The 22,519-nt window shown below is 35.2% G+C and overlaps 2 protein-coding genes across 7 annotated transcripts in view; one reads left to right on the top strand and one right to left on the bottom strand.

The window, feature by feature from the left end:
- dennd1a (DENN/MADD domain containing 1A) overlaps positions 1-22,519 on the bottom strand; it is a 1,314,459-nt gene that overhangs the window by 1,044,750 nt on the left and 247,190 nt on the right. The gene's annotated exons all lie outside the window — the stretch shown is intronic.
- Positions 21,961-22,519, top strand: part of LOC114657372 (LIM/homeobox protein Lhx2) — a 412,444-nt gene continuing 411,885 nt past the window's right edge. Inside the window, exon 1 of the mRNA XM_051931945.1 lies at positions 21,961-22,072. The gene's annotated coding sequence lies outside the window, so the exon portion shown is untranslated. The remainder of the gene's footprint in view (positions 22,073-22,519) is intronic.

Genomic DNA, 22,519 nt, shown 5'->3' with positions numbered 1-22,519 from the left:
ATCAGTAAGGTGCTGCTGGAGTATGTGAATTTCCCCTTGGGATTAATAAAGTACGTATCTATCTATCTATCTATCTACCTAAAGTGTCGTTGCTAAACTGGAAATTTCAGGTTGCACATGCATACTCACACCCAAGGGTGAACCTAGAATATTGCATGGCCCACAGGGCTAGCCCTTTATCTGGTTTAAAGTACCAAAAGACAACTTCCAATTTCCCATACTACAAAATGCAATATTTTTCTAGATAATAAGCTACACTGAGCCACATAATGGAACATTTAAAAAATGGTAGACAAAGTTTACAACTGTTATAAAAATGCTAATAAGTTAAATTATTAATGAAAGTATATTACTTACGTTGCACAACACAACATTGTGCACAACATTATTCCTGATTGCCACCTTATTCCTATATCACTCCCAGAAACAATTTACTTGTGCTTTTGTTATGGTACTTTTTTAGGGTCATCAATGAAATGGAAAACCATTTATCCAGTGATAGAGAAGCCTTTTTCTTTTCTAATGCATGCTCTTTTATTAAGACCCCCAATGGTTCCATTTTTAATTGTAAGGCCCAGCTAGCAGATGGCTTAATAACTTTTAAATCCCAGAGTACAAGGATTGTCGCACTTGAACTTCAGATGGAAATTTCAGATCCTCCATTGGCAAGTAACATGTTAATTTGGAAAGCAGGAAGCCACATACTTGAACACAGCAGTTTGAGTATTTACCTACTGAGCTCTCCTTCTCACTGTTACTTCTCTCTGGGTGCTGCCAGGAGTATGTAGCGCCATCCACACACTGAGGCACTAAGTCTTTAGGTGTTCTCATAAATAGAACAAGTGGAATTATTAAATGACATTAGTGAGTGATTCACCATCAGTAATATTATCATGTACTGTATTTAACAAACATCTTTAACTAATAAACAAACAAAAAGAGAAAAAAATCTAAATTATAATGCATGAAGATAAGGACTGTAGTTATTCCCAAGGATAGAAAAGTATCAATTTAACAAAATGGCAGCTGTGTGACAGATGATAGGTTCAGTGCAACTGTAGATCCAAGAACTGTGCGTAGTGCAGAAAGCCAGAGCAGTTCCAAAATGCTTTATATATGTGTTTTTAAGAAGCATATACACATTTGAGAGGTGCAGTGTTTATATATGTCCTAAAACCAAGAAAAGTACAAAAAGTAAGAAATTCATCCATTGTGTGTGCTGTGTTTGCCCTATCATAAAAGCCATACTTCACCCTTGTAAAAGTATAAACTCGGCCCAAGTTGTAACAGAACTCCATGAACAAAACAAAATAAAAAAATAATAAAAATGTTCTTTAGAGGACATTTTTATTCTTCTGATAGTTAATTAACATAGAATATTAATTGACATTTAGAGGCAAAATTAATTATTGGGTCTGAAGAATGCTTTGATTTGAATGACATATTGTGAAAACAGCATATAACTGGAGTCACTGCAGAGTAAGTGTACTTTCTACACTTAGCCTAAGTTGTAACAGAACTCTAGTGTATCCGTATTAATATATATTTTAGTTATAACACCTTTGCATCTCAAAAATAGAATCGGACAATGATAACTAAATTTTTATGATTTATAGGTTAATGTATATGTTAATAACTTACTGCAACCTAAAATATAATCTACACAAAAAGCTACATAAACATTCACTTTGATTTTTAAAGTATACTGCAACTTAAAGAACAAAGTAAAAAGTACTGGCCAGCTGCACAACCATAAGCAAAATACAAATTAACCAGATTATTAAAAACTTTAATTGTATATAACAAAACAATTAATGTGCTTTTAATTTGTCTGATTTTTTTTAAACTATAAGAAAAACAAACAAAAATGTTGCTGTACTCACTATGAATGTGAATTATAGCCGCATGTTACATGTTTTTTTTAATTTATAAAGCGCCTTTCGCAGACAGAGTCACAGTGTCGTACACCATATAAAACAATTACAATCAATAATAATAAAGTTACATTTTATTTATATAGTGCCTTTCCCACACACAAGGTGCTTCACAGAGTCTCATAAAGAAACAGCAGGTATATGTAATATTGGAAAAATTAAAATTAAACTAATATTTCAACAAATGAACCATAAAATGGAAAAGCCAAAAACAGCTATCCATATGCTAACCTAAAATGATGCCTTTTCAACTGTTTTTTAAAATTATCAATTGTATCAGCAGCCCATAAAGTTCAAGGAAGGCTATTCCACCAGTTTGGCGCAGCAGACTGAGAAGCCTAATCCACACAAGTCTTTAACCAAGTATGGGGAAAATAAGAAAAGGCCCAACTTTGATGACCTAAGTGAATGACTGGTAGTATAATGTTGTAAGAAGTCTGAATATATTGCATTTTTTACCATGAAGAGCTCTGTAGGTAATTACTCAAATTTTAAAACAGATTCTAAATTCCCCCGGAAGGCAATAAAAAGAAAATAAAATTAGAGTAATATGAGACCACTTAATGTACAAACAAGGTAGTATAAATAATTACAAGACGAAAAAATTACCATAATTTCAAACACAGAGGCAAAAAAAACTGGCAATGAAAGACAATTACCTATGATTTCAGTTTCTAGCTAAATGACATGATGGTGTGACCTAGTGACTAAGGCACTAGACATAACTCACAAGGTCAATGCCTCAATCCTCGCCTCTGGTTTTCTCTGTGACAGTGAGCAAGTCAGTGATTTGTGAACTATTTTATACTACTTTATGTAAAAATGGATAAATTAAATAAAATGCAACCTAACAGACAGAACAAAATAGAAAACCAGCAGAAGACATGGCACACGTCTTGGAATTTGAGGCATCAATATTTAAAAAATGCAATAAATGAATCAAAGAAATAAATTACCAATAGTTTTCAGGAAGCCTCATACGAATGCATACCTAATATGTAATTTTTAGGCAACAGCAGGCACTTTTAGGATTAAACAGGCAAGGTCCCGAAGTCAAGAAAAAATATGCTTTATGTTAACAAAGAATCAGCTTTTAAATTTCACAAAGTAATTCAGCTGCAAAATGAGCACTTTTAATTCTCGTTTTTCCATATCAATTAAATAAGCAAATAAAACAGCTTGTCTGCTTTGGATAAGGTGCGTCTATCCAGATGGCCTATTCTTTTGTGTTCAGGTGGCACAACAAGAGCATTTTAAACGTAGTTCTCAGCACTTTGGGCTGGTAAAGTGACCGTGCTTGGATTATTTTTTCAGGAAAAAAGCAATGTATTGTATATTAACAGAGTATTTATTTTGTTATGTTGGATTTTATGTAGCTTAAAACAATAAAAGAAAAAAAAAAAACAGTTTTCTGACTTTCTAAACTTATTTATTTTGTATTTTACATAGAGAAATATTTTATTTTATATTTTAAATGTTTTTTCAGTGCAGCAATTCATTTTTTGAATAATGAGAAAGCAATGCAAAAATGAAAGGATACCTAACACTGTACAGTATATACAAACAGGATAATACAGAAATAACTATTAAGTATATTGGTATCAGTAGCAATTTTCAGATTATTGCCATGCTAAAAAAATTACCATATCCTGAAGAAAAACTTCTACAGCCATCCAGCCACCAATTTTCTATACACAACTTTCTCTACTCAATTAACAATAATTGCATCTCAAATTATTGTACAGTCTTGCATTCAACAGCCTTTTATTCATTTACATTCATATAAATTCAGCCTTTTCAGTATGAATGACTTCAACTCCATTTGTTATGAAATTATCTGTTGACACTGTCTATTAGCAGTAAATCAAATTTATTTAATTTCTGTAAAAAGTACATACAGCCAATGTTTGGGGTTAGGATTGAATTTAAAGACATAAATAATTTATTCAGAGGGAGGACAAAAACTGGAAAAAACACAACACTAGGTAATATTTGATCAGACAAATCAAAATGTTTAGGGGCAAAGGCAGCATGGTCCAAAAACACCATCACATAATTTGAAAATAATGGCGCTGGTAGATTTATTCACCAAGAGTAACTTTACATATCATTCAGATATTAGTTTAGAAGCTATTACAATGCATCCACATCAGTAATAAATATTACTTATAAGTACTCATAAAACTTGATATTCTTTGACATGCATGTCAAAAAGCAGACCAGTCTATGTGTTTCAATTCATTTTGTACATTGAAAGATAATATTTACAAGTAAAGCCTGCATTATTAAATTTCTTGCATACAGAAGAGTAAAGCAAGAGATGTAGGAATGATAATGTGTTACATTGGACTGGATTTACTTTATTGTCATTCAAACCATACAACAAGGAGTACACAGCTGAATGAAACGGTGTTTTTCCAGGCTCAGTGCACGACCACAAACATTGAGACAAGTGCATGTTATATAACAACAAACAGACATGATAGACACCATAGACAGACACAGTATATGTATAATCCAAAAGACAAATTGGTGAATAGTTGTAAAGGGTTCAAGTGATGAAAAACTAACATAATGCACAGACATAACAGTATTTAACTATTCACTACTTGAACATCTAAATAGTGAATGCTAAACAATATTAACAAAACAGGCAATGTCCAAACCTTTGTGTCCAATATAACATAATCACCATATTAATCTTCATCGTACCTACTAATAAAAAGAAAATCACATTCAAGCCTACGATTAAAAAAAAAAATATGTTGATCTGTAGAAACAACACTGGTAAAGATGGTGAATTACAATCCATATATACTGGTTTAGCATCCCACCCTTGTCGTCTGAAGGAGTGCGGTGCTGGGCCTGAGCAATTCCCTACCAGAGACATTCTGAAACCCACTAAATTACATTCAGAATTATGGAAACCTTAAGACTGCATTCCCAGTACTGTCTGCCAGGAAGCAAACAAGCCTAAGGTCTTCTAAACTCCAATAGATGAAGACTGAAAATTCAGATATATGTGCATGTACAATATCTTGCTACAGTCTTTAAATTGAACCCCTGTCTTGAAACTTAAAAAAATAACAATAAAAAGCACCAAATACACATTATACAAGCAACTATATCTGCACCTTATTGTGTAAAGCAGCAGTTTTGGGTGAAAGTTCTTTTAAGCCCCTGTCACACACACATGCAATTGGGAAACAACCTCAGGGCTCATTTGATAGTAATTATCCTCCGATCAAGGAGTTAGTGCTATCGTTTAATGCCTCTCTTTTACTTCCCACTGCAGAAAGAATGACTGACAAACTGACCTCTTTCCAGTCTACTGGACCTGCCCCTTCCACTGAACCTCATTAAAACCTCTATAACAGTAAACAATAATAATTCTTTACATTTATATAGTACTTTTCTCACAATCTTGGGACAGTCCAACAATAACCATCTGAAAAGACTTGTTTCGTCCTTGATGTTACTTTGCTATATCATAATATGGGGATCACTTCGGTGCCCCAAAACTTTATGTTCACCCTACAGAAATCCAGTTTGGTTTGGCACTCATTTTTCACTCCACTAAATGCAGTACAGTATACCCCCAAAATTTGCGGGGGTTACGTTCCTAGAGCACACGCGAATTGTGAAAAACCGCGAATTTTGGCTGTGGTTAAAAAAAAATGCCTATTTTTATAGTTTAAGCCCTAAATATGCCCCCAAAACAGATTAATTTAATATCTAACTCAGCTTAATACATTACCTAAAAAAAAGAATGTAAAGGTAAACCCATATACTGTACTGCTATGTCTCTCGCAGTACTACAATGTAAAATACTGACGTACCGCTATATGTACTGTAATTCATGCAAGTGGGTTTTCATTGCCATAAGCCTTAGAAGGTGCAGGGCGTTTCGGCAACATCTTGCGGCTTTAACCCTTAAAACTGCCACATACTTGGGGGTTAATGCATCCCTGGACGCCAAAAACTTTTTTGCTGCACTTTAAGTAAACATCACAATTCACAATGATAAAGTGAAATTTTAATGGAACACATTTTTTTCATGCAAAAAGCATCACAATTACTGCAACACTGATCATTTTACACACTGCTAATGAACTGTAAAAACTATTTAAAAAACTACTGGGACAATATATACAAGGTGCAACTGACGCCATGGATGAAATTCAGTAAATCACCGAACCAACTGCGCTTGAACTGGCTGCACTCAAGCACACAGAGGTAAGCGATGATGCTTGCAGGCTAGTCTAGTGCAGCGGCTCAATCCCAGGGACAGTGAGGCTGCAGGATGTCACGCTTGGGTCACAGAATTTCACAGAAACGCAGGAGATTGTAGAGACAGGAACTTTATTCAAACACTTCAAATAAACATGTCTCTTTCAGAAGTAAAATGAGCTCAGTATGCAGTTAGTTCTCGATTAAAGAATAGACAAAACATCATAGGGGAGCAGAAAGGGAGCGGGACACCCAACAGCAGCAGAGGGGGAGAAAAGAGAAACAAATCAATCAGCCAAAAAGGACAGGTGCTGTTCAGGCTTTTAAGTATGCGTAGCATCGCGCAAGAAGCATATCACGCAACAGAGCAGCCGCAAGTAAGCCCAGCTAGTAAGGGAGCAATTGTGAAAGTAGTCTATCAGTGTTTTTTAAGAGGGGTTTTTTGAGGAGCATCCATGTCTTCTAGGGGTGTGTTCAGCCCCCCTGCTCACATGGGGCTGGCAGTGGTCATGAGCTGGCTGCTCAACGAATGTACGGCACTGACTGATCAGCTCCTGCGTGCTTGCAAATTGCATTGGGAAACGATTATAGCCGGTTGTGGCGGTTTAAGGGTTAAGAGGAACAAAACGGAAAACACAAGAACACTCAGCTGGAGATGTATCACAGTCAATCAGCAGCAAGGAGAAATGAATAACGCTGTAGTGGTCCGGTGCCGCTAAGATTCACACCGTCAAGAAGACGGCGATTTATTTATTTTTATGGTGGAGACTGGCCCTACCCGCATGCAATCACAAACAGAAACAAAAACAAAGCAAACCGGTAATCAAACAGCAAATAAAGAATGTAAGGAAAACAAATGAAATAAATGAAAACAATGATACCACCCCTGTTCCCCTTACGGCGATTACACATTAAATACAACAAAGCACAAACAAAACACACACAGTAAATCATGAAAAACATTCATGAAAAATTGCAATGGATGAAATGTAATGATGAAAATAGATAGTCCAGAGATCCACACGTTTAATGGGAATGTAAAGATAGTCCTGCCGCTAGGTCCTGAAATGGTGAAGACTGCTGGAGGGGTTCAGGAGCGCTCCTTTCTGCAGGATGGCCATGAATCCACTTACAGTCCTCATGTACACAGGCAGACGGCAGACAATCCAGACCCCAACCACAAAATGATCCAGGACAAAACAATTTGAGTACAGGTACCGCAAACAGAAGGCAAACTGGCAGGAACCTGAAACACAAATTACAAAAACTTATTTTTTTTGCTTTTGGTCACCGGCCCCCTTTTTAAAAGCCGTGCTGACATCCTTTGACCCCAAATGCCCCAGCACCCTCAGCAGAAGACCAATCAGAGTCACTGCAGGGACTGCTGGGAGTTGCAGCTCCAAATTCTATTGGCTACTTTCACCATCCCAAGCTGCGTTTTCCTCTACAGTTGCTTTCTGTTCTCTCTACAGTACAGTACTGCCACGAAAAAAGCCATAAAAATTGCGGAGGATATTTGCGGTTTCCGCTAACAATTATTAGATAGGTTCTAAGGAAAAATCCGCAAATGACTGAGGCCATGAACTGTGAACCGCAACTTCGCAGGGGTCTACTGTACTATATAACTGGACTGAAGCAAATTAACTCTGCAATAACGTCTGTCAAATCTGAGTAATGTGCAGTTCTTACTGAAATTTCATTTTGTTTCTATTTCACAACAGAATCCTAGAGAAGTGTAATTTAATGAAAATACTAACAAATTTGACTATAAATACATTGCTTGTATTGTGCTATGAAAGTGAAAAAATATTTTTCACCCACCAACAAATGATACACAGTAAAGTGAAAATGTATTTGCCCCCATTATTTGGCAAATACTTTGCTAGCAGACTTCAGTAGTTCATTTGAGTCCCAGGATTTTAGAGATTGCTTCATAATCCTTTCCTGATATCTTTCAGCAACTTTCTTTCTCAAGCATTTTGGAATTTCCTTTCATTGAGGAGTGGTGTGCCACTTGCTGAGACCTTTTAGCCAAATTCACATTGCTGGAAAATTTCTATTGAAGTGATGTTTAGAATCAACAGGTGTAGCAGCAATTAAGCTTGTGTATGTCTAATCTAATTTGACCCAATATAATTTAAATTTGGTTCATTGGTTGATTGACTGACTGACTGACTAATGGGGAATTTACTATTTCACATACGTAATATACAGTCAACTCCAGAAATATTGGCACCCTTCATCAAAAATTGCAAAAAAATTATATATAAAAGGGACCACACATGCAATGAGTGATATTTTATGCTTAAACAATTGGATAAGCCTTGTGCTATTTATTGTCAAACAGACATTTGAAACAAAATAAAGTTTTCCTTTAGTCACACAGATTTTCATAATAAGTCAGAATCCAAAAATGTGGGAACCTCATATGTCAATATTTAGTCTTCTGTGCCAAGAATGACAGGACTCAGCCTCTGCAGTATTTAACAAGGCTGAATAACACTTATGTGGAGGGATCTGGGACCGCTCTTCCATGCAGAACATTTCCAGCTCATGGAGATTCTTGGGTTTTCTCTTGTGAACTGCTCTCTTCAATTGAGAGCACAGATTTTCAAATGGGTTCAAATCTGCAGACTGAGAGGACCATCACAAAATCTTGATTCTGTGTTTCTGCAATCATTTCTTTGTTGATTTCGATTTGTGCTTCGGCTCATTGTCTTGTTGGAAGACCAAAACCCACAGCACAGTTTCAGCCTTCTCACAGAGGCAATGAGATATTTGGCTAAAATGTTTTGGTATGTAATGGAATTTATTATGCCACTGACCTTATCAAGTGCTCCTGAACCACTGGCAGCAAAACAGCCACCACCATATTTTACAATGTGAATGAGGTGTCCTGCTTTGCATGCAGTCCCCTTTCTTTCAGCAAACATAGTGTTGGTGTGCATGGCCAAAAAGCTCAGTTTTTCATTAGACCACAACATGATTCCAGTTGTATCTCAAATGTTGCTTGGCAAAGTTGAGACACTGGGATTTGTGTCTTTTACTCAAGGAGAGGTTACTTTCGTGCCACTCAATCACACAGCTTCTGGTCATAGAGGTGCTGTCTCACAGGTGACTTTGAAACAGTGAATCCCTAAGATTCATCTAAACTTTTGAGTTGTGAAACTGTGATCTTTGGGCTCCTACTTGCCTCTCTTAGCATCCTCTTCACTGTGCTTGGCAGCAATATTTAGATGTGTCCCCTTCCTGGCAAATTTTCAAAACTCTCATGCTTTTCAAACTTCTTTATTATGGCACTAATTGTACTTACTGGTAATTTCAACCGAATACCTATTTTCTGTGGCCATTCACCAATCTATGCAGCACAATAACTTTTCTTTTCCTCCTTACAGTTGACAGAACTTTGGTTTTACCTATATTGATGGATGGCAAAAGGATATTATCTATGTGTTATATCATATTTATGCCCCAGTGAAACAGGAAATGGCCACAGACAATAGGTCTTAGACACCCAAAGTCCCTAGACATTAAAAGCAACAGCAAGAAACATTTTTCCTCAAAGATACAAATTTATTTGGTCTTATTTATAGTATTCTTCAAGGGTGCCAATAAATTTACTACATATGTTTTTGATAAGATAAACTATTCTGAAGATAAACACTTTTGCAGGAATTTCTCCAAACATCTAAGGAATTTTAGAATCATTGTATTTACTGTGTTATCTATATTATATGAGTATTTTTGTTCACTTTTTTGAGGGGTAAATATTTCTGGAGTTGACTGTAGGTTTTGGTGAACTTTTTTCTTTCAAAGAATTAAATTATGATTCAAAAATGGTGTATTGTGTTTATGCAGGTAGTCATTTGTTTTGTACTAAATTTGTTTGCAGATAGCAACATTTTAAGTGTTATGAACACACATAAACAGAGGAAATCTGAAAAGAAATACTTTTTCACGTCGCTTTAACTCAATGGTGTTTTTTACTGATTGGCAGTATTATCATCAGATTATAGAGATGACTTGGTGTCATCCACATACACTGTTATCAGTATTTGAGTACTTCAGAAGATTTCAAGTAGAAAATTTTACCTCAAACATGAAGACCTTGTATGGCAACAGGTGACAATAAAATGTGAGACAATAAAATTGCCTATGCCTACAGATTGTAATGGACAATGATCTTTTCAGGGACACTCAGTTTTAGTCTCCTTTAAACATAACAGAAGATATCAATGCTTGGCATTGCCCTTAATTTGGAATGTATTAATTCCAGAGAGGTGCATAAACATAAAATTTATAAAACAAAGAAAAAAGGTTAATATGTTGTAATTAAAATTAAGCATATGTAACATTAATACCCAGGAGGTAATTGTATGCAACTGATAATAATGGTGCTACGATTCCGCCTTCCTAAAATGAAACTGAAATCTGTGTGTGTGGAATGGATTAATAACTGGACTGGTAGCAGCAGGTTAAGTACAAATGTGAAAGGGTTTTTGAGTGATCAGAATAAGAGGTGAAAAAAGATTTAGCTAAGTTACTGATTTTTAGATTCCAGATTTTCTGCCAATAGTACCCAATTTTATTCTATTGTCATCAAAAAATCACTTTTGAGTGTTCATTAAATGCTATGAATCACTAAAAGTTAACACAAAAAAAATAATGGTTTAAATTCTCCACCTTAATACTGTGACTGCCTCAGTTTCCTCTATTACTTGTCTAACATATGAAGTAACCCTGCAATGAAATTAGCACCCACTGGTGCCAGATAGTCTAAGGATAAAGATCACAAGTGCAATTCTTCAAAATTTTATAATCCTGTATGTGTTCTGTAAGTAAACCATACTACCATATGCTGCAGTTGCTTATAAATACTGTAAAACATACTGCGTATTTTGTTTCTATGTTTACATTAATATAAAGCCAATGCAAGTGCAATAAAGTTTCATTCATTCATTAATGATCACATAAAGCCAGATAAAACATATATAGAAACGAGTGTAAAATTTATTTTAAGAGAATTTCAAGTACCATACATTCAATAGAGTTCTCATTCCAAAAAGTAGAAAAAAAAACAGACAAAAAAAGAGAATAGAATGGGGTTTGATATTTTGAACAGAAGAACATGTATGTTTTAATAATGAACTGCCTAATGGAGGTGGGGGGGGTGAAGGGAAAGTGCAAAACCCATGAAAAACTTAATTAGTGAGCTCTGTCTGTCAGATCCTATTAACATGTGCTCAGAGAATTGAGAAAATAAGTTCAAGACACTTGGAAATTGTGTTTCTGTATGCAGCGTGAAAGATTTCTCTACAGATTATTTTTTATAAAAGAAAGATTTATTTTTTTATTTTTTCATATAATTAATATGGATGGATGGATGGATGGATGGAATATTTCTTTGTTTACTTAATGGGTAAAAATGCCACAGTAAAACAAGCATATTTCTGTGCTGCGGCTGAAAGTTCAATGAAATATACCATTTATTATTTTTTCTGTCAATAAAAAAACTTCATGTAGATTTTCTAACCATAACAGAAACATTTTTTCTTAAACTGTTTAAAGAATTCTTCTAACAAGGTTAAAATACAACATACTTTAAACAGAACCACACTTTAAAATGTTTTGATGGTAATATTTACATAAAAAAACGGTGTTTTAAAAAGTACCTAGCATATTTAAAAAAAGCTGCAAAGCTGACTGAAGATGCTGAAGTGCAAAAGCAACAAACCATGTCCATAAACCCAAACATGAGCAGTCCACTAAATGTGTAAATTTCCAGTCTCTTGTTTAAATGAACTGTAAAAGACATCTGCAGTAATGGTTGCTTGGTAAGGGAATGATCAACATAGATCTATATCAGCAGCAAAAAAGCATCATATTTTCTTACAGTTTACTTATTGCACAAGAAAATGTTAGCCCATTTTTAAACTTTCTCTACAACCTATAAATACAATACCATCTGTCAGTCAAGCCAATACATGTGGAAAAAAGAAAAGAAAACCTGACTGATCACAGGGGCTTGCCTTTGTAAACCAATTCTGGAACTTTCATGCTTCTTATTTGTTAGGTTAAAGGTTAAATTGCTGACCTCTAGCCTACTGCTTAGTAGTCTTTTCCCCTTTCTGTAAAGCTTTATTCTGAGGGCTGTATTTACATGGATTAGTCCCTTTTCACACTAAAGAAAAGAATCGGTTCACAGTCAAAGCCTGAGTGCTGGTTATACTCCGAGTGGCCACAATTATTCACTGCCAGACAATGACCATATTGTGGTAGAGGGAAAAAAAACTGAACGAGAAAAAGGAAGAAAAAAAACAGCCTTGCCATAGCAAAGTCTTGTCTTCTTGTGCCACTGAACTGAACTATAAGGGCAAAATCTCATCAAGCATTCAAGCGAAAGCAAACAAAGCCAGCCCACTGTGAACTTGATGAGGATGTCAAGCGTGGGGTGTGGGTTGGGGACTAGGGTGGTGGAGAGAATAAATCAACATGAAAAGTAAAAGGACTTAAAAACTTCAGTCCTGCTCATTCTATGCTTCCACATCAGAATTACTTGGTCTCCTTCATCTCAATAAACCGTCAAGAGCAACTTACTGTGCAAGGCAACAAGCTGATGTAACCTCGTCACACAAACAAGGCTTAAGCTGCTATGGTATGGGTGCTGAGTTGCAAAGAAAGAGCTCCTTTTCCCTGAGCTGGAGAGCAGCTTTCCAAGTGGTACTTAACACAAAATCCTATTATTGTGTTTTACAAAAAGAATATAAAAAATAATAAACAGTAGCATTTTTTGTATTGCAAAACTGTGTACTATATTAGTGCTTCATAACCATTATTTTCAAAAAACAATAAATCTGTCTTGAACACCGTAATACAAATTACACCTTAGCAATTAAAAAGGTTCAAATTTCCAGTTATTACTGAACTGCATAATATTCAAAAGTTTCAAATCTGATCTTTTTTTGATTATACAACATGGTGTACATTAATTAGTAATCATATAAACATATTAAAAAAAGAATACAAGTTAGTAAAGTTACGAACTAATAAAAAAAATCTGCATAAATTACTACAGAGAAAGATTTCCAATTCAAACTATAGGTAAACAAATTAAACATTTAAAGCATAGTGTCACAGTTCTTCAAGCAAGATGCTTAAAGAAATATTAAGATCCAGAAGTCTCCAAGGTGCTGTTTATAACTAGATATCCAAATAAAGCAATTCATGGATTTGTCTGTGGTCTCCTTGCTAAATAGTTATTGTACACTAATAACTGGCATTAACCTTTTAGCTTTAAAGATGTAATGCTCATCTTTTTAGTTTTTTTTATAGCTGGAAAAATTCAGTTCAATGATAACACACTTTTACCTTAAACAGGTCTAGAAGCTCTTTTCTACACTTCATAGTAGATATAATATGTCATTCTTTGTAACATGTAAAAATAAAATGCACACAGAACATAACTTCTGTAGACTATGACTTCACACAATGAGAAATAGTATATACAGTAATTATTTATTATATTAGGTATTCAAATCAATTTTGCCAACTTTCCCAAAATAAGTTTATTACTTTTCACAATTTTTTTCCTCAAATTTTAATTTTTTATAGATCAAAACCTCCCAACTGCATAACTTTGCATTTATTTAAAGTAAATATATAAAGGAGGTTTATGGATGTGGTGAGAGAGGACATGCAGGTGATGGGTGTAACAGAACAAGATGCAGAGGACAGAAAGATATGGAAAAAGATGATCTGCTGTGGCAACCCCTAACGGGAGCAGCCGAAGGAAGAAGGAGAAGAGGAAGGAGAAGAAGATAATTTGCTGCATATCTCAAGTCTAAATTTTTTGGCATCCATCTTGCACTAGACATGCATACATATCAATATAACATGGTGCAATATCTAAATTACATCTTTTCATTTTTCTATATAAATGATTTACAGTATTAGAAAGGTACTGTCCTAATCAGAACATGATGCACAGCCCTACACGACACTTAATTCCAGTAAAGATATTTCGGCTATAAATTGTTATTTTCTGTATTTAGTTAAGGTTGCTACTGTTTACACACCAAGCCATAAACACCTGCTTCCTACAGATTAACGCTTAGTTTCTTGGAATGTACACAGTGTGATGTAAAAGAATATCATAGTGGCACTAAAAAAAATGAAATTTTCACTGGCATTATTAAAAATTTGCATACATTTGATTTCAAATTTTGTCTTGCTAGCATTTACTGCCTGAAATGTACTCTGTCACTGATTAACTCCAAGTATCCATTAATTAAATTTTTTATATTTTAGGCAGACATATTACAGAAAATTGTCAAACTAATTTGGAGGGATGTTAACTTAGTGTTTATTAGATGCTGCTGATTTACTTCATAACTGTGTGAATACATATATAGTATGTTCTTTAAGTATTTGTACAATTATGTCAAAACTGTACATTTGGCTTAACTGCTCCAATACTTAAGTAGGGCATGTATACTTGTATTCTCCCTCACTTCTCTCTATCTTGCTCTCTCTCTGCCCCCGATAGCTTTTCTGTTATCATTATCAGCTAAAACTTCAAAGGACGAATAGTGAGATGAGGCAATAAATAATTTCTCTGTTTCTTTTTGGGGATGACAGAGGAATAGTTGGTGCTGCTCTTTTCCTACCACTTTATTCCATAGTGGGTCAATATTGATACCTTTGCTTCAAATTAAACTAGCATTTCATGTGCACATACAAAAGATTTTCATTAGTTCTTTCATTGGATATGATAAATTTGATTCCACATAAAGTAGACAATTCTTTTGATATTGGTCTTATTATTAAGACCCATAAACTACTCGCACAGTTACATAACACAGATACATAAATCACTTTCTAGCTACCAATAATCATGTGCTTTTGCCAGATACAGTAACACTTCTGGTTGACCAGCAACACAAATTCCACAAAAGAAAAGGATGGTACTAAAGAGATTTTTTTTATTGTTTTTTGTGCATTAATGCATAGTGTGATTCAATTCACACAGATGAAACAATGCAAGCAATTTTTATTTTTTAGTGAAGCAAGTTAAATTAGTGTTTAATTAAGCATCAGATACAAATTTCATACAATATACTTCTTAAAAAAAAGGCACGATAAAATGTTGAACAATTATTTTGGATTTCTTTATCTAAATGACAGTAATACTCCTACCAGTAAATGTATATCAAGATATAAACGTCTAAGAGAAAGAGCATGCATTAAAATATCTATTCAGCTCTGAGCCAGACATGGAAGGCTGAATGCTTGAAAATATGTTGCCCTTTAAGAACCATATTATATTATATTATACACATACTATAAACTATAAAGCCTCAGCGCTTAAGTGACTGGAGGATGTTCATTATTAATTTGACCTTTCCAACCTTTAAGTTGTTTTGCCTAATCTCAAAAACCATGGGTTCTTCTAAGCATTTGACTGAAAGCAGGGGAAGGCAATGAAAAGATACATGAATGCCACCAGCTTGGATCTACTAGTGTCAGAAGTGCCATTAAGCAATTGAAATTAGGAGGGAATACAAAAGAGGAAGTAACTACTCAAAGATCTGTAAAAATACATAGTTTACCAAATTAAAACTGTTTAGTTATGGAAAAAGAAATTAATCCACATAATCATTGCAAAGGGTTTGTACAATGTTTAAGCTAACATGGAAGTGGGGATTCACAATACATTGTTGCTTACACAGAAGTGATGTGTATGAATGAGCTGTTAATAGAATGTTCCTCTTACAGCCTTAACAAAAAGTCTATCTATGGTATGCTATAGATGCTTTGGTAAGGCAGAATTTAGTTTATTGAAAACACCAAAACTGAACGTTTCGGCCACAATAACAAAAGATTTGGAGAAATAACTGAAGCATTTGAAAAAAAAGTCCAAGTTCCTAACCATTCAACATGGGTTAGGATTTATTCTGCATTGGGTTTTGTGTGTCAGCCATTGGTACAGGAAATATTGTGGGTTCAGAAGAAAGAAAGGATAAATATGAACATCAATAAATCCTAGAAGCTAATGTTAGAGAAACAATAAAGAAATTTAACCTGGAAAGAACTTGGAATTTCAGCAACGGAACAATACTAAAATGAATCATGAAGTACTGACAAAAGTGAAAGACAAGGGTCTTGGAAAAGACTTAAAAATTCTCAGACTTAAATACTACTAATAAGCCATGTGCATGTAGGAAAACGTAAGAAATCTAGAATCTCTTCTGCAAGAAAAAAAAATCTTAAATCAGGAAATACTGAAAAACAAAAAGGAGGTTTTCGTATAAACTGACTGATAAGTTTAACAAAAACAGCAATTGAGCAAAACAGAACAATTAAGTTCAATGTTTAAAAGACCACCACAGCGGTCACTAACTACAGTGTATACCTCAAATGAGTAAAACAAAAGGCTGTAAAGTTGGAAATCTATAGAGCTAAAAAAGATCAATGAGTTACTTAAAAATATAATAACTTATTTTGGACTTAACACTGAAACATGTTTGTTAAACAACTACTCTGTCATAATTAATGTTCACTCTGAATATAGCACTAATAGCATGCAAGAAGCCTACTAATACTACTGTGTTATGATTAGAAATTAATAACACAAATAGCACACATGCACAAAAATGTGATATTAGATACTCATTTTCAATCGTAATTTTATAAAATCAATAAACATTTAAAAAATTGTTAATTGTTTAATGAACTTCAGTGTTCGTAATCGATGATAAAAAATAGTTGCCAATTAATTTTGTTTTGATTTGTTGCCTTATGTCAGGGCTTGAATTTCAGCCAAGATTTCAGGAATCAAACCAACTATTTCAAAATCCTGCAGCATTTTTCAGCCAAAAAAGCCTTTCACTATTGATATCACATCATGGAATATGCTGGTGAGTAAAAATACACAACTCTTACATGCTACAAGTGCATAATATGACCAAATAATTAATCGTATTAACGTGCAGTTAGTTTCATGCATTTGACTAATATGAAATGATGGCAAGATTATTAGCTGTTTAATAAAGTAACATACATAGCCACAATAAAGAGACATAGACTTTGCATTCATCTTGTGACTGTTATGAACATGGCTACAGTTTTCCGTACGACCCTCCAATCAATTTCTACCTGGGTTATCCAGTTTAGAGGTAGTAGGAGCCAATGACTATCCCAGCTGACTGGATATGTAGCAAACTTAATATTTGAACAAGTGTCATCCTCACACAAATCCAAGTATTGGTCTACAAATGGTGTTAAAATGTGTTTCTCCGTACACTCATTTCAAAGTAAAATGTATTTAGTGCCTGAAAACTTTAACATTGGCTAGACATTAATGTGGCTCTGAAAGTAATGCTTTAAAGCATAGGAAAAATCTCTCAACTGAGGTGACATTTACTACAGTCAGGTCCATAAGTATTTGGACAGTGACACAATTTTCATAATCTTGGCTCTGTACATTCACCACAGTGGATTTGAAATAAAGTAATCATTATATGGTTGAAGAGCAGACTTTCCGGTGTAATTTAAGGGGTTTACCAAAACTATCGTATGAGCCATTTAGGAATGACAGGCATTTATCTCCATAGAAAACCCCCCCTCCCCCCCATTTCCAGAGGCTTAAAAGAATATGGACATTTGATTGACAAGCTGTTCCACGGCCAGGTGGGTGCAGATCCCTCATTATTTCATTAACTGTTAAGCAGATAAAAGGTCTGGAATTGATTCCAAGTGTGGAATTTACATTTGGAGGCTATCACAATGAACTCTAAATATGAGGTCCAAAGATCCATGTAAGTAAAAACAATCGATCATTAGGTTGAGAAAAACACAACAGACAGACAGCAGAAACACCAGGGGTCTCATGCATAAATCTGTGCATAGAATTCATACTAAAACATGGCATACGTACAAAAATGGAAATGTGCGTATGCACAAAACCATGCGTAAGCCAACTTCACACACTTCAGCTCCATAAATCCCGGTCAGCGTGAAAAGTAACGCACGTGCCTGCCGTCCCACACCAACCATAATTTTTCAGATTTTAATATGCAAATCAATATAAATATCACCTTCCATTCAGTGTTTGGTTAAAAGACAATGGCAAAAGCATATGAAAAACAGAATTTCAGCAAATGTGAAGTGGAGGCAAGGAAAAACATACTATGTGTTGGCTTAAGCAGTAGTATAAACAACAAAAGGAAGTTGATACAGATTGGCAGAGAAACTCGGAAGTTCACGTTCAGAAAGTCACATAGTGCCCAAAATAGAAGTGGTCAAATATCAAAGTCGCCATGGAAAGAAGAGTCGTACCCACCATCTGAGTGTCATACAGAAGCATATTAGGGTATAGAGAAAAGAAAAAAAACAAGGACACAGTTAAAAAAAAATACATAAATAAAAGGTTGAAATGTCCACTTTAATCTCGTAGTTTATTTTAACATTAAAGTATAACGTAATAAACTTAATCTTAAAATCAATGTTTAATTTACTCAATATTTAGTTTCTCGGATCCCATTGTACCTGAAGTAGTATGTTAAATGTTACGTTTTCTGTGTATTCTTCTATGTGCTCTGTGTGTGTGAATCACTACGTGCTCCTTAAATGGGCTTTCTCCTACGCCGACAGGACACAGAATACATTACATTCATGATACTACAGCTCTGTGAACAATTTAAATATTAAGATGTATACTTGATATCATTTTCATGATGAAATGAGTTACAGCATGTATTAAATATGGGGGAACAGTGGAGCAGTGGTAGCGATGAGCTGTCGCTCCGTCCAGAGATTGTTCCTGCCTCCCGCAACATGCCTGCTGAGACGTGCGCAACCCTCAATGAAATAATTTACTGGAGCGGTACCAACTCCCAATTCCTGTCCTTCCTTTTCTTTCTCCATGTAATCAATCGCCACACAATAAACTCTGAAATAAATATCAAACCATCTGTGAGCTTAGAACGCCGATTCTTCAAAACTTTTAGGAAACATTGAAATATCTTTGTAGTACATGTTTAATTATTCCATCCATCTATCCATCCAGGGTCACGTCAGTCCCAGCATGCATACAGCGTGAGGCAGGAACAATCCCTGGACAAGGCACCAGTTCATCGCTACTGTTACACCACCGTGCCCATGTTTAATTATTAACAGTATAATTTATTTAAATAAAGTTAAAAATGTATCAGTATAATGTAATATACATACTTTAATGCACTTCATCTTGAAAGCAGTATCAAGAGCTCCAAGAAGATTGCTCTTGGAAATTTAAATCGACATAGAAGCCAGTCGTCATCATCTTTAAATATGTCCTCTCTTGTACTGAACTGAATTCCTTTATTGTTATTGTATGGTACAATGAGATTCAAAATGTAAATCTTCCATAAACTTATTTTCCTATAAAATGATAAAATAATAATAATACAATAAAAAGCAATGAAAAATATACAATATAAAAGCGTAAGTACAATATACAGTACATGTACATACAGTGCAGATAGTACACATGGTTCATAAAGTGGCTCAGGTTTTGCAATATTACAACTGTAGTGCAAGTTTACAGTGAGGTAAGTGTACTTATAAGTACAAACAGTTCTACCAGGAACACTTGATGGACTGATTGAGTGCACTTATGGCTCTTGGGATAAAATTGTTTGTGAACCTCGAGATCCCTACAGGACAGGCTCTGAAGCGCTTGCCAAATGGAGAAGTTCAAATAGACAGTGCGGGCATGGCTGAGGCAGAGTGTGCTATAAATATTCTCCAGGGATAGATGTTGTATCCCAATAATCCTCTGTGCTCTCGAAACAATATGCCATAGAGCTTTCCAATCAGCTGCTGTACAGCTGTGACTCCACACTCAGATACAGAGGGTTAAAATACTCTGACTGGTGTACTGAAAGTAACAAAGCAAAATCAGCTATGGTATTTGGAATAGTTTGGCCATTCTGTGGACCATTATATTGTTACCGGCTGATTACAATCAGATGCCTTAAATTTATAAATGATATGCGGTTAATTTCAGTGTACAGTATTTGATAAAGCCAAGTCAGGGATGTGAATCTAAAAAAGAATGGGAAACCACACAGGAACAGCAGCACTGCTTTGATTTTAAGCAGTATTTATTACTACAGTTAATGGAGAAGAAATGTCAGTGAATACATTTTTTATGTGCACATGTTAAGATACATTAAATCAGGTAGTCCATAATGATCAAATGAATCCTTATGCTCCAATAAAAATCCCACATCTATGGTTACTTACAGGGGTATTCTCCATGTCTAACAGACATCAAACTTAAGCCCATTACTTATTATGTATGTCACTTGACTGACTTAACAGTAATGTTAATCACAGGTCAGAAGTATGGAATTCCTACAGCTTCGCATCTGGGTCATTCCATGTCAAATCAATCAATGGTACATGCACTTTGGACTCAACAAAATTTGGGGAAAATTACCAGGTGTACCCAATGTTTGTCAGGAGACACCCTGTAAAATTTGTTTTCATGTAAGATCAATACTTTCCAAGATACAGCCAGTTCACTAAGGGGAGAGTGGTATCAATTTTATCAAATTCATCAAATTTCACAAGTCCATAGCTCAAAAACTAAACCATCGAGCAGGCTCAGACTTTGCACTCTTGTACATTAACTGGTATAGTATGTGACAAAATTAAAGCATTTGATCCAGATGAAATTTAATTTGTGTTTTTTTGCTTAGCTACAGTATGTTTAGGCCTCAGAAACACATATTTGTAATCAACACAGGCTTTTGATTTTTTTTTTCTTCTTCCTTATATATAATTTGATAGTATCGTATGTATGGTGTTCGCGTCAATACCCCGTATGTATGACGATGTATGGTGTTCACGTCAATACCCCGTATGTATGGTGTTCGCGTCAATACCTCGACTCAATACAAGTTAGAACCATGCAATGGGACTCTGCCTCTGTAGTTAGAACATAACATGGCAAACGCGGACGCAGTATTGCATGATTGGATAAGAATTTTCGAATGCTACAGTGACGCCGCTGGACGGCCGAATATACAGTAGTAAGTCAGTGTTGGTTCAAGCAGATAACAGTAAGTTCGGCTGGTTTTTTGGAACGTTGGTTTGGTGGGGTGTACTTTCCAGGACTAACATCATCGACTGACTTAAACCCTTCGACAGCTCCAGAACCGTAAGTAAGTTTGAACATATCGCCATTTGCTTGGAACGTCAAAATCTATCTTTGGGCAGTTCGGTTTTGGCATCCATCTTTCTGACATCTATTGGCAAACTGAGTAATGAAGGCTGGGTATTAACAACGGTCATTGTTTAAATTTTAGCCGATCTGAGATGTAAAATGACCACACCAACATAATTATTACTCCGACTCTGATTAGAGTCGTAAAATATGGTTTGTTTTGAAAATTTGTTTGCCGGAAAAAATCAAAACAGGTGCATCGAAGAACTGAGTTCACGTCTCTCTGCCCCGTTTAAACAGGAAGCTCTTCATTACATCAGCTGAAAAGGTCTATTTTAAGCACAAATCAGTGCCATGATTTCAAGGACTTAAAAAAAACAAATAATTCTTTGCAGAGAAACTATGGATTTCACAAATGTAGAATTTGTAGCCCGATTCGATCGGGCTCCCAGTCGCTATGTTTCTTTAAATTGCCAAGAGATGGCGGAAGTGTCCAAGTATGAGAAGGCCGACCATAGACATATAATTACTAAACGCCGCATGACCAGCACCATCTTACATCAACGTCGGCGCCACATTGCGAGTGGCACTGCTGTGGAGTGAAGTAATGGATAAAGATGCCTCACGCATGTGCTGCTTGGGATTGTACAAACAGCTGTACGCTCCAAACCAGATCCCGGGGGATTACATTTCATAGGTGAGGCTGAACAATTCTTTTGGTTATATTTCGCCATTAGAAAATCCCAATTTATAATCTTAGCACTCAAGGTCACCTTACAATAAAATTAAACAACATTAGTAAAATTAAAACAAGAGAATGATAAACCAAACATCAATAATTAGCAAAGAAACAAAGATAACTGCCAGTAACAATGCAAAATTCACAATTGGTACGCCAGTTTGAAAACAAAAGTTTAGAGGGCAGTTTTAAAATGTATTATTGAATCGAGCAAACGTATATGAGCCAGAAGAGAATTCCCAAGTTCAGGAGTACTATAAGAGACGCTCGAGCTCCCATAGAACAGAGTCTGACATGTGGTACAGAAAGTAGAGCTGCAGATGAGGTTCTGAGTGAGCGAGAGGGGTGTCAGTCTGTAGGAGATCAGTGAAGTTGTGGAGAGCTTTAAATGTTAAGAGCAGTATT

This window comes from Erpetoichthys calabaricus, chromosome 9 (assembly GCF_900747795.2).
Source record: "Erpetoichthys calabaricus chromosome 9, fErpCal1.3, whole genome shotgun sequence".
In the NCBI taxonomy this organism is placed as follows: Eukaryota; Metazoa; Chordata; class Cladistia; order Polypteriformes; family Polypteridae; genus Erpetoichthys; species Erpetoichthys calabaricus.
This window is presented reverse-complemented; position numbering and strand designations above follow the sequence as displayed.